General features: G+C 45.7%; 6 non-coding genes across 6 annotated transcripts; all 6 read left to right on the top strand.

The window, feature by feature from the left end:
• Positions 1–1544: 1544 nt before the first annotated feature.
• LOC130301932 (U2 spliceosomal RNA) lies at positions 1545–1735 on the top strand. The gene has a single exon (XR_008852269.1). It is a non-coding gene; the product is annotated as a U2 spliceosomal RNA (small nuclear RNA).
• Positions 1736–3821: 2086 nt separating this feature from the next.
• On the top strand, positions 3822–4012 carry LOC130301930 (U2 spliceosomal RNA). The gene has a single exon (XR_008852268.1). It is a non-coding gene; the product is annotated as a U2 spliceosomal RNA (small nuclear RNA).
• Positions 4013–6098: 2086 nt separating this feature from the next.
• Positions 6099–6289, top strand: LOC130301929 (U2 spliceosomal RNA). Its single transcript, XR_008852267.1, has one exon. It is a non-coding gene; the product is annotated as a U2 spliceosomal RNA (small nuclear RNA).
• Positions 6290–8379: 2090 nt separating this feature from the next.
• Positions 8380–8570, top strand: LOC130301926 (U2 spliceosomal RNA). Its single transcript, XR_008852264.1, has one exon. It is a non-coding gene; the product is annotated as a U2 spliceosomal RNA (small nuclear RNA).
• A 2097-nt stretch (positions 8571–10667) lies between these two features.
• On the top strand, positions 10668–10858 carry LOC130301928 (U2 spliceosomal RNA). Its single transcript, XR_008852266.1, has one exon. It is a non-coding gene; the product is annotated as a U2 spliceosomal RNA (small nuclear RNA).
• Positions 10859–12937: 2079 nt separating this feature from the next.
• LOC130301927 (U2 spliceosomal RNA) lies at positions 12938–13128 on the top strand. The gene has a single exon (XR_008852265.1). It is a non-coding gene; the product is annotated as a U2 spliceosomal RNA (small nuclear RNA).
• The last annotated feature ends 1807 nt before the right edge of the window (positions 13129–14935 follow it).

The following is a 14935-nucleotide window of genomic DNA, read 5'->3' as shown; positions in this document are numbered from 1 at the left end:
ACAAATGCTTCCAGCCATCCATTGCACTAATGGATTGGTCATCAGCTGGCTGTCTATGTCCCGCATCAATATAGACCAAAGTACAGAGGGTTAGGCTATGCTATTGTGCACCTACCTGATGCATCAGAAGGTGCGAGGCCCTTGCTAAATTCTGTGCACAGACTTTGAGATCTATACTTTAGACTGTATCTAAACCTGCTCCAACATGGACTGACATTCTGGCCTACTTTCAGCCGATGCGACTTGTCTGTCGCTGAACAGTCGCTTTTTATGTATTCAGCACCTATGTATAATGTTGTAAAAATGCTCTAGAAGCTAAAGTCGCAGAAATGTCACACATATTTGGCCTGCAACTTTCTGTGCGACAAATTCAGACAGGAAAAATCAGTATAAATCCTTAGAAAATTATCCCCCAGTGTCTCCATCTGCTGGCGGTATTGAATAAGCATTGCTGCACTGATGGGGTATGCATTAGACGAAAAAAAAGAAGAAAAAGAAGAATAATACGCCCAGAAAAGAGGCGAAAAGGAGAAAAACGTAAAAAAACGTGAAAAAAAAGTAAGAGGAAGAGAAGGGAAAAAAAGGTGGAAATGGGTTTAAAAGTGATTTTGGCGGAGAATATATATATATATATATATATATATATATATATATATATATATATATATATACGCGCACACACACACATATATATAAACGTATTCTCCGTTGAGATATTGCAGCCGCTGCTGTGTCCAGGCCCAGGAGCCTTAGCACTGTGCTGTGATGTCACTCAATACCACTGACATCACTAGGTGTAAACAACATCTCTCCTTTGCTGTGTATGTGACTATGGAGCTGTTTGGTGATGTCGTCTATTATGGCCTTCATAGAAGCAACAGGAGATTGTTGCATCCATCTAGAACCCTCAGAACTACAGTGCTATGATGTCACTCACTTCCACAGGCCTTGCAGAGTGTAAACAACAACAACCCAGCTTTGTTGTGTATGTAACCATAGGGATTTGTGATGTCACCTAGAACCTTCACAGCAGCGACAGCTTTATGAGGAGCATCAGCACTGCTCTGCCTGAGCAGAACCATCACCGCCATAGGTTGTCAAATAACCCGGGTTTAACCCACACAGGTAAGTCCAATGGGGTGCAGGCATGTCCTCTATGCTTACAGCTTCCCGTGGGTGTTGGTTTGATACCGTTTGGGGACAGCCAAGGAGGCATCTGCAGGCAACAAAGGTAGGTGTGTGCTTGTGTGTGTGTTTCCTATGCAGATCCTAAGCCCAGTGTCACATGCAAGTAGGAGGAGTAAGAAGGGTTCCTGGCAAATCCGGGTTATGGATTGCATTTAAAAAGGCCCCGTGGGAGTGCAATGGGCCCCTGTCTTGCTGCTTAGCAATAATGGTATGGGTTTAGGTTCTGCTGTGTGTACTGGTGGTTGACTGCCCCCCAGCCCAGAGTGTGCATGGAAAATTGTCTGGCAGCCTCCCTGACAGCAAGCAGTGATAGTGCCCATGAAGGGGACCTTGTTGGGCCCGCCCCTTTCACGGTTATCGCTTCTCGGCCTTTTGGCTAAGATCAAGTGTAGTATCTGTTCTTATCAGTTTAATATCTGATACGTCCCCTATCTGGGGACCATATATTAAATGGATTTTTGAGAACGGGGGCCGATTTCGAAGCTTGCTTCCGTCGCCCTATGCATTGACCCGATATGGCAGTATCTTCGGGTACAGTGCACCACCCCCTTACAGGGTTAAAAAGAAAGATTCCTACTTTCATTGCTACCTGCTTGCTGGCTAGCCAGCTAGCCAGCCCTGTGGGCCTTGCTGCTGCTGCAGCCAAAAAACAAAAGGTGGTGCTGCTGCTGCTGCTTCTGCTGCTTCTGCTTGTGTCTGGCCGCTGTTGGAGCGTCCAGGCACAGGACTTCTGCTGCTGCTGACTAAATGGCCTCCTTAATTGGATCATTTGAGTAGCCAGCACACCTGTGCAGGTAGGGCATGACATGATAGGCAGCTGCCTTGATAGCGGGTGGGTGCTGAATGTTCCTAATTGACAAAATAAGATTAATGCTTATGAAGAAATATAAAATCTCATCCCTTCCCCAATATCGCGCCACACCCCTACCCCTTAATTCCCTGGTTGAACTTGATGGACATATGTCTTTTTTCGACCGTACTAACTATGTAACTATGTAACATAACATGGGGGGGGGGTCTCCTGGCTGTTCACACAGGTGTGTCATTGCTGTACATTGACCATGCATTGCTTCTGTGGTATTGCAAAGGCAAAGACAAATGCTTCCAGCCATCCATTGCACTAATGGATTGGTCATCAGCTGGCTGTCTATGTCCCGCATCAATATAGACCAAAGTACAGAGGGTTAGGCTATGCTATTGTGCACCTACCTGATGCATCAGAAGGTGCGAGGCCCTTGCTAAATTCTGTGCACAGACTTTGAGATCTATACTTTAGACTGTATCTAAACCTGCTCCAACATGGACTGACATTCTGGCCTACTTTCAGCCGATGCGACTTGTCTGTCGCTGAACAGTCGCTTTTTATGTATTCAGCACCTATGTATAATGTTGTAAAAATGCTCTAGAAGCTAAAGTCGCAGAAATGTCACACATATTTGGCCTGCAACTTTCTGTGCGACAAATTCAGACAGGAAAAATCAGTATAAATCCTTAGAAAATTATCCCCCAGTGTCTCCATCTGCTGGCGGTATTGAATAAGCATTGCTGCACTGATGGGGTATGCATTAGACGAAAAAAAAGAAGAAAAAGAAGAATAATACGCCCAGAAAAGAGGCGAAAAGGAGAAAAACGTAAAAAAAACGTGAAAAAAAAGTAAGAGGAAGAGAAGGGAAAAAAAGGTGGAAATGGGTTTAAAAGTGATTTCGGCGGAGAATATATATATATATATATATATATATATATATATATATATATATATACGCGCACACACACACATATATATAAACGTATTCTCCGTTGAGATATTGCAGCCGCTGCTGTGTCCAGGCCCAGGAGCCTTAGCACTGTGCTGTGATGTCACTCAATACCACTGACATCACTAGGTGTAAACAACATCTCTCCTTTGCTGTGTATGTGACTATGGAGCTGTTTGGTGATGTCGTCTATTATGGCCTTCATAGAAGCAACAGGAGATTGTTGCATCCATCTAGAACCCTCAGAACTACAGTGCTATGATGTCACTCACTTCCACAGGCCTTGCAGAGTGTAAACAACAACAACCCAGCTTTGTTGTGTATGTAACCATAGGGATTTGTGATGTCACCTAGAACCTTCACAGCAGCGACAGCTTTATGAGGAGCATCAGCACTGCTCTGCCTGAGCAGAACCATCACCGCCATAGGTTGTCAAATAACCCGGGTTTAACCCACACAGGTAAGTCCAATGGGGTGCAGGCATGTCCTCTATGCTTACAGCTTCCCGTGGGTGTTGGTTTGATACCGTTTGGGGACAGCCAAGGAGGCATCTGCAGGCAACAAAGGTAGGTGTGTGCTTGTGTGTGTGTTTCCTATGCAGATCCTAAGCCCAGTGTCACATGCAAGTAGGAGGAGTAAGAAGGGTTCCTGGCAAATCCGGGTTATGGATTGCATTTAAAAAGGCCCCGTGGGAGTGCAATGGGCCCCTGTCTTGCTGCTTAGCAATAATGGTATGGGTTTAGGTTCTGCTGTGTGTACTGGTGGTTGACTGCCCCCCAGCCCAGAGTGTGCATGGAAAATTGTCTGGCAGCCTCCCTGACAGCAAGCAGTGATAGTGCCCATGAAGGGGACCTTGTTGGGCCCGCCCCTTTCACGGTTATCGCTTCTCGGCCTTTTGGCTAAGATCAAGTGTAGTATCTGTTCTTATCAGTTTAATATCTGATACGTCCCCTATCTGGGGACCATATATTAAATGGATTTTTGAGAACGGGGGCCGATTTCGAAGCTTGCTTCCGTCGCCCTATGCATTGACCCGATATGGCAGTATCTTCGGGTACAGTGCACCACCCCCTTACAGGGTTAAAAAGAAAGATTCCTACTTTCATTGCTACCTGCTTGCTGGCTAGCCAGCTAGCCAGCCCTGTGGGCCTTGCTGCTGCTGCAGCCAAAAAACAAAAGGTGGTGCTGCTGCTGCTGCTTCTGCTGCTTCTGCTTGTGTCTGGCCGCTGTTGGAGCGTCCAGGCACAGGACTTCTGCTGCTGCTGACTAAATGGCCTCCTTAATTGGATCATTTGAGTAGCCAGCACACCTGTGCAGGTAGGGCATGACATGATAGGCAGCTGCCTTGATAGCGGGTGGGTGCTGAATGTTCCTAATTGACAAAATAAGATTAATGCTTATGAAGAAATATAAAATCTCATCCCTTCCCCAATATCGCGCCACACCCCTACCCCTTAATTCCCTGGTTGAACTTGATGGACATATGTCTTTTTTCGACCGTACTAACTATGTAACTATGTAACATAACATGGGGGGGGGGTCTCCTGGCTGTTCACACAGGTGTGTCATTGCTGTACATTGACCATGCATTGCTTCTGTGGTATTGCAAAGGCAAAGACAAATGCTTCCAGCCATCCATTGCACTAATGGATTGGTCATCAGCTGGCTGTCTATGTCCCGCATCAATATAGACCAAAGTACAGAGGGTTAGGCTATGCTATTGTGCACCTACCTGATGCATCAGAAGGTGCGAGGCCCTTGCTAAATTCTGTGCACAGACTTTGAGATCTATACTTTAGACTGTATCTAAACCTGCTCCAACATGGACTGACATTCTGGCCTACTTTCAGCCGATGTGACTTGTCTGTCGCTGAACAGTCGCTTTTTATGTATTCAGCACCTATGTATAATGTTGTAAAAATGCTCTAGAAGCTAAAGTCGCAGAAATGTCACACATATTTGGCCTGCAACTTTCTGTGCGACAAATTCAGACAGGAAAAATCAGTATAAATCCTTAGAAAATTATCCCCCAGTGTCTCCATCTGCTGGCGGTATTGAATAAGCATTGCTGCACTGATGGGGTATGCATTAGACGAAAAAAAAGAAGAAAAAGAAGAATAATACGCCCAGAAAAGAGGCGAAAAGGAGAAAAACGTAAAAAAACGTGAAAAAAAAGTAAGAGGAAGAGAAGGGAAAAAAAGGTGGAAATGGGTTTAAAAGTGATTTCGGCGGAGAAATATATATATATATATATATATATATATATATATATATATATATATACGCGCACACACACACATATATATAAACGTATTCTCCGTTGAGATATTGCAGCCGCTGCTGTGTCCAGGCCCAGGAGCCTTAGCACTGTGCTGTGATGTCACTCAATACCACTGACATCACTAGGTGTAAACAACATCTCTCCTTTGCTGTGTATGTGACTATGGAGCTGTTTGGTGATGTCGTCTATTATGGCCTTCATAGAAGCAACAGGAGATTGTTGCATCCATCTAGAACCCTCAGAACTACAGTGCTATGATGTCACTCACTTCCACAGGCCTTGCAGAGTGTAAACAACAACAACCCAGCTTTGTTGTGTATGTAACCATAGGGATTTGTGATGTCACCTAGAACCTTCACAGCAGCGACAGCTTTATGAGGAGCATCAGCACTGCTCTGCCTGAGCAGAACCATCACCGCCATAGGTTGTCAAATAACCCGGGTTTAACCCACACAGGTAAGTCCAATGGGGTGCAGGCATGTCCTCTATGCTTACAGCTTCCCGTGGGTGTTGGTTTGATACCGTTTGGGGACAGCCAAGGAGGCATCTGCAGGCAACAAAGGTAGGTGTGTGCTTGTGTGTGTGTTTCCTATGCAGATCCTAAGCCCAGTGTCACATGCAAGTAGGAGGAGTAAGAAGGGTTCCTGGCAAATCCGGGTTATGGATTGCATTTAAAAAGGCCCCGTGGGAGTGCAATGGGCCCCTGTCTTGCTGCTTAGCAATAATGGTATGGGTTTAGGTTCTGCTGTGTGTACTGGTGGTTGACTGCCCCCCAGCCCAGAGTGTGCATGGAAAATTGTCTGGCAGCCTCCCTGACAGCAAGCAGTGATAGTGCCCATGAAGGGGACCTTGTTGGGCCCGCCCCTTTCACGGTTATCGCTTCTCGGCCTTTTGGCTAAGATCAAGTGTAGTATCTGTTCTTATCAGTTTAATATCTGATACGTCCCCTATCTGGGGACCATATATTAAATGGATTTTTGAGAACGGGGGCCGATTTCGAAGCTTGCTTCCGTCGCCCTATGCATTGACCCGATATGGCAGTATCTTCGGGTACAGTGCACCACCCCCTTACAGGGTTAAAAAGAAAGATTCCTACTTTCATTGCTACCTGCTTGCTGGCTAGCCAGCTAGCCAGCCCTGTGGGCCTTGCTGCTGCTGCAGCCAAAAAACAAAAGGTGGTGCTGCTGCTGCTGCTTCTGCTGCTTCTGCTTGTGTCTGGCCGCTGTTGGAGCGTCCAGGCACAGGACTTCTGCTGCTGCTGACTAAATGGCCTCCTTAATTGGATCATTTGAGTAGCCAGCACACCTGTGCAGGTAGGGCATGACATGATAGGCAGCTGCCTTGATAGCGGGTGGGTGCTGAATGTTCCTAATTGACAAAATAAGATTAATGCTTATGAAGAAATATAAAATCTCATCCCTTCCCCAATATCGCGCCACACCCCTACCCCTTAATTCCCTGGTTGAACTTGATGGACATATGTCTTTTTTCGACCGTACTAACTATGTAACTATGTAACATAACATGGGGGGGGGGTCTCCTGGCTGTTCACACAGGTGTGTCATTGCTGTACATTGACCATGCATTGCTTCTGTGGTATTGCAAAGGCAAAGACAAATGCTTCCAGCCATCCATTGCACTAATGGATTGGTCATCAGCTGGCTGTCTATGTCCCGCATCAATATAGACCAAAGTACAGAGGGTTAGGCTATGCTATTGTGCACCTACCTGATGCATCAGAAGGTGCGAGGCCCTTGCTAAATTCTGTGCACAGACTTTGAGATCTATACTTTAGACTGTATCTAAACCTGCTCCAACATGGACTGACATTCTGGCCTACTTTCAGCCGATGCGACTTGTCTGTCGCTGAACAGTCGCTTTTTATGTATTCAGCACCTATGTATAATGTTGTAAAAATGCTCTAGAAGCTAAAGTCGCAGAAATGTCACACATATTTGGCCTGCAACTTTCTGTGCGACAAATTCAGACAGGAAAAATCAGTATAAATCCTTAGAAAATTATCCCCCAGTGTCTCCATCTGCTGGTGGTATTGAATAAGCATTGCTGCACTGATGGGGTATGCATTAGACGAAAAAAAAGAAGAAAAAGAAGAATAATACGCCCAGAAAAGAGGCGAAAAGGAGAAAAACGTAAAAAAACGTGAAAAAAAAGTAAGAGGAAGAGAAGGGAAAAAAAGGTGGAAATGGGTTTAAAAGTGATTTCGGCGGAGAAATATATATATATATATATATATATATATATATATATATATATATATATATACGCGCACACACACACATATATATAAACGTATTCTCCGTTGAGATATTGCAGCCGCTGCTGTGTCCAGGCCCAGGAGCCTTAGCACTGTGCTGTGATGTCACTCAATACCACTGACATCACTAGGTGTAAACAACATCTCTCCTTTGCTGTGTATGTGACTATGGAGCTGTTTGGTGATGTCGTCTATTATGGCCTTCATAGAAGCAACAGGAGATTGTTGCATCCATCTAGAACCCTCAGAACTACAGTGCTATGATGTCACTCACTTCCACAGGCCTTGCAGAGTGTAAACAACAACAACCCAGCTTTGTTGTGTATGTAACCATAGGGATTTGTGATGTCACCTAGAACCTTCACAGCAGCGACAGCTTTATGAGGAGCATCAGCACTGCTCTGCCTGAGCAGAACCATCACCGCCATAGGTTGTCAAATAACCCGGGTTTAACCCACACAGGTAAGTCCAATGGGGTGCAGGCATGTCCTCTATGCTTACAGCTTCCCGTGGGTGTTGGTTTGATACCGTTTGGGGACAGCCAAGGAGGCATCTGCAGGCAACAAAGGTAGGTGTGTGCTTGTGTGTGTGTTTCCTATGCAGATCCTAAGCCCAGTGTCACATGCAAGTAGGAGGAGTAAGAAGGGTTCCTGGCAAATCCGGGTTATGGATTGCATTTAAAAAGGCCCCGTGGGAGTGCAATGGGCCCCTGTCTTGCTGCTTAGCAATAATGGTATGGGTTTAGGTTCTGCTGTGTGTACTGGTGGTTGACTGCCCCCCAGCCCAGAGTGTGCATGGAAAATTGTCTGGCAGCCTCCCTGACAGCAAGCAGTGATAGTGCCCATGAAGGGGACCTTGTTGGGCCCGCCCCTTTCACGGTTATCGCTTCTCGGCCTTTTGGCTAAGATCAAGTGTAGTATCTGTTCTTATCAGTTTAATATCTGATACGTCCCCTATCTGGGGACCATATATTAAATGGATTTTTGAGAACAGGGGCCGATTTCGAAGCTTGCTTCCGTCGCCCTATGCATTGACCCGATATGGCAGTATCTTCGGGTACAGTGCACCACCCCCTTACAGGGTTAAAAAGAAAGATTCCTACTTTCATTGCTACCTGCTTGCTGGCTAGCCAGCTAGCCAGCCCTGTGGGCCTTGCTGCTGCTGCAGCCAAAAAACAAAAGGTGGTGCTGCTGCTGCTGCTTCTGCTGCTTCTGCTGCTTCTGCTTGTGTCTGGCCGCTGTTGGAGCGTCCAGGCACAGGACTTCTGCTGCTGCTGACTAAATGGCCTCCTTAATTGGATCATTTGAGTAGCCAGCACACCTGTGCAGGTAGGGCATGACATGATAGGCAGCTGCCTTGATAGCGGGTGGGTGCTGAATGTTCCTAATTGACAAAATAAGATTAATGCTTATGAAGAAATATAAAATCTCATCCCTTCCCCAATATCGCGCCACACCCCTACCCCTTAATTCCCTGGTTGAACTTGATGGACATATGTCTTTTTTCGACCGTACTAACTATGTAACTATGTAACATAACATGGGGGGGGGGTCTCCTGGCTGTTCACACAGGTGTGTCATTGCTGTACATTGACCATGCATTGCTTCTGTGGTATTGCAAAGGCAAAGACAAATGCTTCCAGCCATCCATTGCACTAATGGATTGGTCATCAGCTGGCTGTCTATGTCCCGCATCAATATAGACCAAAGTACAGAGGGTTAGGCTATGCTATTGTGCACCTACCTGATGCATCAGAAGGTGCGAGGCCCTTGCTAAATTCTGTGCACAGACTTTGAGATCTATACTTTAGACTGTATCTAAACCTGCTCCAACATGGACTGACATTCTGGCCTACTTTCAGCCGATGCGACTTGTCTGTCGCTGAACAGTCGCTTTTTATGTATTCAGCACCTATGTATAATGTTGTAAAAATGCTCTAGAAGCTAAAGTCGCAGAAATGTCACACATATTTGGCCTGCAACTTTCTGTGCGACAAATTCAGACAGGAAAAATCAGTATAAATCCTTAGAAAATTATCCCCCAGTGTCTCCATCTGCTGGCGGTATTGAATAAGCATTGCTGCACTGATGGGGTATGCATTAGACGAAAAAAAAGAAGAAAAAGAAGAATAATACGCCCAGAAAAGAGGCGAAAAGGAGAAAAACGTAAAAAAACGTGAAAAAAAAGTAAGAGGAAGAGAAGGGAAAAAAAGGTGGAAATGGGTTTAAAAGTGATTTCGGCGGAGAAATATATATATATATATATATATATATATATATATATATATATATATATACGCGCACACACACACATATATATAAACGTATTCTCCGTTGAGATATTGCAGCCGCTGCTGTGTCCAGGCCCAGGAGCCTTAGCACTGTGCTGTGATGTCACTCAATACCACTGACATCACTAGGTGTAAACAACATCTCTCCTTTGCTGTGTATGTGACTATGGAGCTGTTTGGTGATGTCGTCTATTATGGCCTTCATAGAAGCAACAGGAGATTGTTGCATCCATCTAGAACCCTCAGAACTACAGTGCTATGATGTCACTCACTTCCACAGGCCTTGCAGAGTGTAAACAACAACAACCCAGCTTTGTTGTGTATGTAACCATAGGGATTTGTGATGTCACCTAGAACCTTCACAGCAGCGACAGCTTTATGAGGAGCATCAGCACTGCTCTGCCTGAGCAGAACCATCACCGCCATAGGTTGTCAAATAACCCGGGTTTAACCCACACAGGTAAGTCCAATGGGGTGCAGGCATGTCCTCTATGCTTACAGCTTCCCGTGGGTGTTGGTTTGATACCGTTTGGGGACAGCCAAGGAGGCATCTGCAGGCAACAAAGGTAGGTGTGTGCTTGTGTGTGTGTTTCCTATGCAGATCCTAAGCCCAGTGTCACATGCAAGTAGGAGGAGTAAGAAGGGTTCCTGGCAAATCCGGGTTATGGATTGCATTTAAAAAGGCCCCGTGGGAGTGCAATGGGCCCCTGTCTTGCTGCTTAGCAATAATGGTATGGGTTTAGGTTCTGCTGTGTGTACTGGTGGTTGACTGCCCCCCAGCCCAGAGTGTGCATGGAAAATTGTCTGGCAGCCTCCCTGACAGCAAGCAGTGATAGTGCCCATGAAGGGGACCTTGTTGGGCCCGCCCCTTTCACGGTTATCGCTTCTCGGCCTTTTGGCTAAGATCAAGTGTAGTATCTGTTCTTATCAGTTTAATATCTGATACGTCCCCTATCTGGGGACCATATATTAAATGGATTTTTGAGAACGGGGGCCGATTTCGAAGCTTGCTTCCGTCGCCCTATGCATTGACCCGATATGGCAGTATCTTCGGGTACAGTGCACCACCCCCTTACAGGGTTAAAAAGAAAGATTCCTACTTTCATTGCTACCTGCTTGCTGGCTAGCCAGCTAGCCAGCCCTGTGGGCCTTGCTGCTGCTGCAGCCAAAAAACAAAAGGTGGTGCTGCTGCTGCTGCTTCTGCTGCTTCTGCTTGTGTCTGGCCGCTGTTGGAGCGTCCAGGCACAGGACTTCTGCTGCTGCTGACTAAATGGCCTCCTTAATTGGATCATTTGAGTAGCCAGCACACCTGTGCAGGTAGGGCATGACATGATAGGCAGCTGCCTTGATAGCGGGTGGGTGCTGAATGTTCCTAATTGACAAAATAAGATTAATGCTTATGAAGAAATATAAAATCTCATCCCTTCCCCAATATCGCGCCACACCCCTACCCCTTAATTCCCTGGTTGAACTTGATGGACATATGTCTTTTTTCGACCGTACTAACTATGTAACTATGTAACATAACATGGGGGGGGGGGTCTCCTGGCTGTTCACACAGGTGTGTCATTGCTGTACATTGACCATGCATTGCTTCTGTGGTATTGCAAAGGCAAAGACAAATGCTTCCAGCCATCCATTGCACTAATGGATTGGTCATCAGCTGGCTGTCTATGTCCCGCATCAATATAGACCAAAGTACAGAGGGTTAGGCTATGCTATTGTGCACCTACCTGATGCATCAGAAGGTGCGAGGCCCTTGCTAAATTCTGTGCACAGACTTTGAGATCTATACTTTAGACTGTATCTAAACCTGCTCCAACATGGACTGACATTCTGGCCTACTTTCAGCCGATGCGACTTGTCTGTCGCTGAACAGTCGCTTTTTATGTATTCAGCACCTATGTATAATGTTGTAAAAATGCTCTAGAAGCTAAAGTCGCAGAAATGTCACACATATTTGGCCTGCAACTTTCTGTGCGACAAATTCAGACAGGAAAAATCAGTATAAATCCTTAGAAAATTATCCCCCAGTGTCTCCATCTGCTGGCGGTATTGAATAAGCATTGCTGCACTGATGGGGTATGCATTAGACGAAAAAAAAGAAGAAAAAGAAGAATAATACGCCCAGAAAAGAGGCGAAAAGGAGAAAAACGTAAAAAAACGTGAAAAAAAAGTAAGAGGAAGAGAAGGGAAAAAAAGGTGGAAATGGGTTTAAAAGTGATTTCGGCGGAGAAATATATATATATATATATATATATATATATATATATATACGCGCACACACACACATATATATAAACGTATTCTCCGTTGAGATATTGCAGCCGCTGCTGTGTCCAGGCCCAGGAGCCTTAGCACTGTGCTGTGATGTCACTCAATACCACTGACATCACTAGGTGTAAACAACATCTCTCCTTTGCTGTGTATGTGACTATGGAGCTGTTTGGTGATGTCGTCTATTATGGCCTTCATAGAAGCAACAGGAGATTGTTGCATCCATCTAGAACCCTCAGAACTACAGTGCTATGATGTCACTCACTTCCACAGGCCTTGCAGAGTGTAAACAACAACAACCCAGCTTTGTTGTGTATGTAACCATAGGGATTTGTGATGTCACCTAGAACCTTCACAGCAGCGACAGCTTTATGAGGAGCATCAGCACTGCTCTGCCTGAGCAGAACCATCACCGCCATAGGTTGTCAAATAACCCGGGTTTAACCCACACAGGTAAGTCCAATGGGGTGCAGGCATGTCCTCTATGCTTACAGCTTCCCGTGGGTGTTGGTTTGATACCGTTTGGGGACAGCCAAGGAGGCATCTGCAGGCAACAAAGGTAGGTGTGTGCTTGTGTGTGTGTTTCCTATGCAGATCCTAAGCCCAGTGTCACATGCAAGTAGGAGGAGTAAGAAGGGTTCCTGGCAAATCCGGGTTATGGATTGCATTTAAAAAGGCCCCGTGGGAGTGCAATGGGCCCCTGTCTTGCTGCTTAGCAATAATGGTATGGGTTTAGGTTCTGCTGTGTGTACTGGTGGTTGACTGCCCCCCAGCCCAGAGTGTGCATGGAAAATTGTCTGGCAGCCTCCCTGACAGCAAGCAGTGATAGTGCCCATGAAGGGGACCTTGTTGGGCCCGCCCCTTTCACGGTTATCGCTTCTCGGCCTTTTGGCTAAGATCAAGTGTAGTATCTGTTCTTATCAGTTTAATATCTGATACGTCCCCTATCTGGGGACCATATATTAAATGGATTTTTGAGAACGGGGGCCGATTTCGAAGCTTGCTTCCGTCGCCCTATGCATTGACCCGATATGGCAGTATCTTCGGGTACAGTGCACCACCCCCTTACAGGGTTAAAAAGAAAGATTCCTACTTTCATTGCTACCTGCTTGCTGGCTAGCCAGCTAGCCAGCCCTGTGGGCCTTGCTGCTGCTGCAGCCAAAAAACAAAAGGTGGTGCTGCTGCTGCTGCTTCTGCTGCTTCTGCTTGTGTCTGGCCGCTGTTGGAGCGTCCAGGCACAGGACTTCTGCTGCTGCTGACTAAATGGCCTCCTTAATTGGATCATTTGAGTAGCCAGCACACCTGTGCAGGTAGGGCATGACATGATAGGCAGCTGCCTTGATAGCGGGTGGGTGCTGAATGTTCCTAATTGACAAAATAAGATTAATGCTTATGAAGAAATATAAAATCTCATCCCTTCCCCAATATCGCGCCACACCCCTACCCCTTAATTCCCTGGTTGAACTTGATGGACATATGTCTTTTTTCGACCATACTAACTATGTAACTATGTAACATAACATGGGGGGGGGGGTCTCCTGGCTGTTCACACAGGTGTGTCATTGCTGTACATTGACCATGCATTGCTTCTGTGGTATTGCAAAGGCAAAGACAAATGCTTCCAGCCATCCATTGCACTAATGGATTGGTCATCAGCTGGCTGTCTATGTCCCGCATCAATATAGACCAAAGTACAGAGGGTTAGGCTATGCTATTGTGCACCTACCTGATGCATCAGAAGGTGCGAGGCCCTTGCTAAATTCTGTGCACAGACTTTGAGATCTATACTTTAGACTGTATCTAAACCTGCTCCAACATGGACTGACATTCTGGCCTACTTTCAGCCGATGCGACTTGTCTGTCGCTGAACAGTCGCTTTTTATGTATTCAGCACCTATGTATAATGTTGTAAAAATGCTCTAGAAGCTAAAGTCGCAGAAATGTCACACATATTTGGCCTGCAACTTTCTGTGCGACAAATTCAGACAGGAAAAATCAGTATAAATCCTTAGAAAATTATCCCCCAGTGTCTCCATCTGCTGGCGGTATTGAATAAGCATTGCTGCACTGATGGGGTATGCATTAGACGAAAAAAAAGAAGAAAAAGAAGAATAATACGCCCAGAAAAGAGGCGAAAAGGAGAAAAACGTAAAAAAACGTGAAAAAAAAGTAAGAGGAAGAGAAGGGAAAAAAAGGTGGAAATGGGTTTAAAAGTGATTTCGGCGGAGAAATATATATATATATATATATATATATATATATATATATATATATACGCACACACACACATATATATAAACGTATTCTCCGTTGAGATATTGCAGCCGCTGCTGTGTCCAGGCCCAGGAGCCTTAGCACTGTGCTGTGATGTCACTCAATACCACTGACATCACTAGGTGTAAACAACATCTCTCCTTTGCTGTGTATGTGACTATGGAGCTGTTTGGTGATGTCGTCTATTATGGCCTTCATAGAAGCAACAGGAGATTGTTGCATCCATCTAGAACCCTCAGAACTACAGTGCTATGATGTCACTCACTTCCACAGGCCTTGCAGAGTGTAAACAACAACAACCCAGCTTTGTTGTGTATGTAACCATAGGGATTTGTGATGTCACCTAGAACCTTCACAGCAGCGACAGCTTTATGAGGAGCATCAGCACTGCTCTGCCTGAGCAGAACCATCACCGCCATAGGTTGTCAAATAACCCGGGTTTAACCCACACAGGTAAGTCCAATGGGGTGCAGGCATGTCCTCTATGCTTACAGCTTCCCGTGGGTGTTGGTTTGATACCGTTTGGGGACAGCCAAGGAGGCATCTGCAGGCAACAAAGGTAGGTGTGTGCTTGTGTGTGTGTTTCCTATGCAGAT

The sequence above is a fragment of the Hyla sarda genome, unplaced genomic scaffold (assembly GCF_029499605.1).
Source record: "Hyla sarda isolate aHylSar1 unplaced genomic scaffold, aHylSar1.hap1 scaffold_1142, whole genome shotgun sequence".
Classification (NCBI taxonomy): Eukaryota; Metazoa; Chordata; class Amphibia; order Anura; family Hylidae; genus Hyla; species Hyla sarda.
Note: the sequence above shows the minus strand (reverse complement) of the source record. Positions and strands in the feature narration are given on the sequence as shown.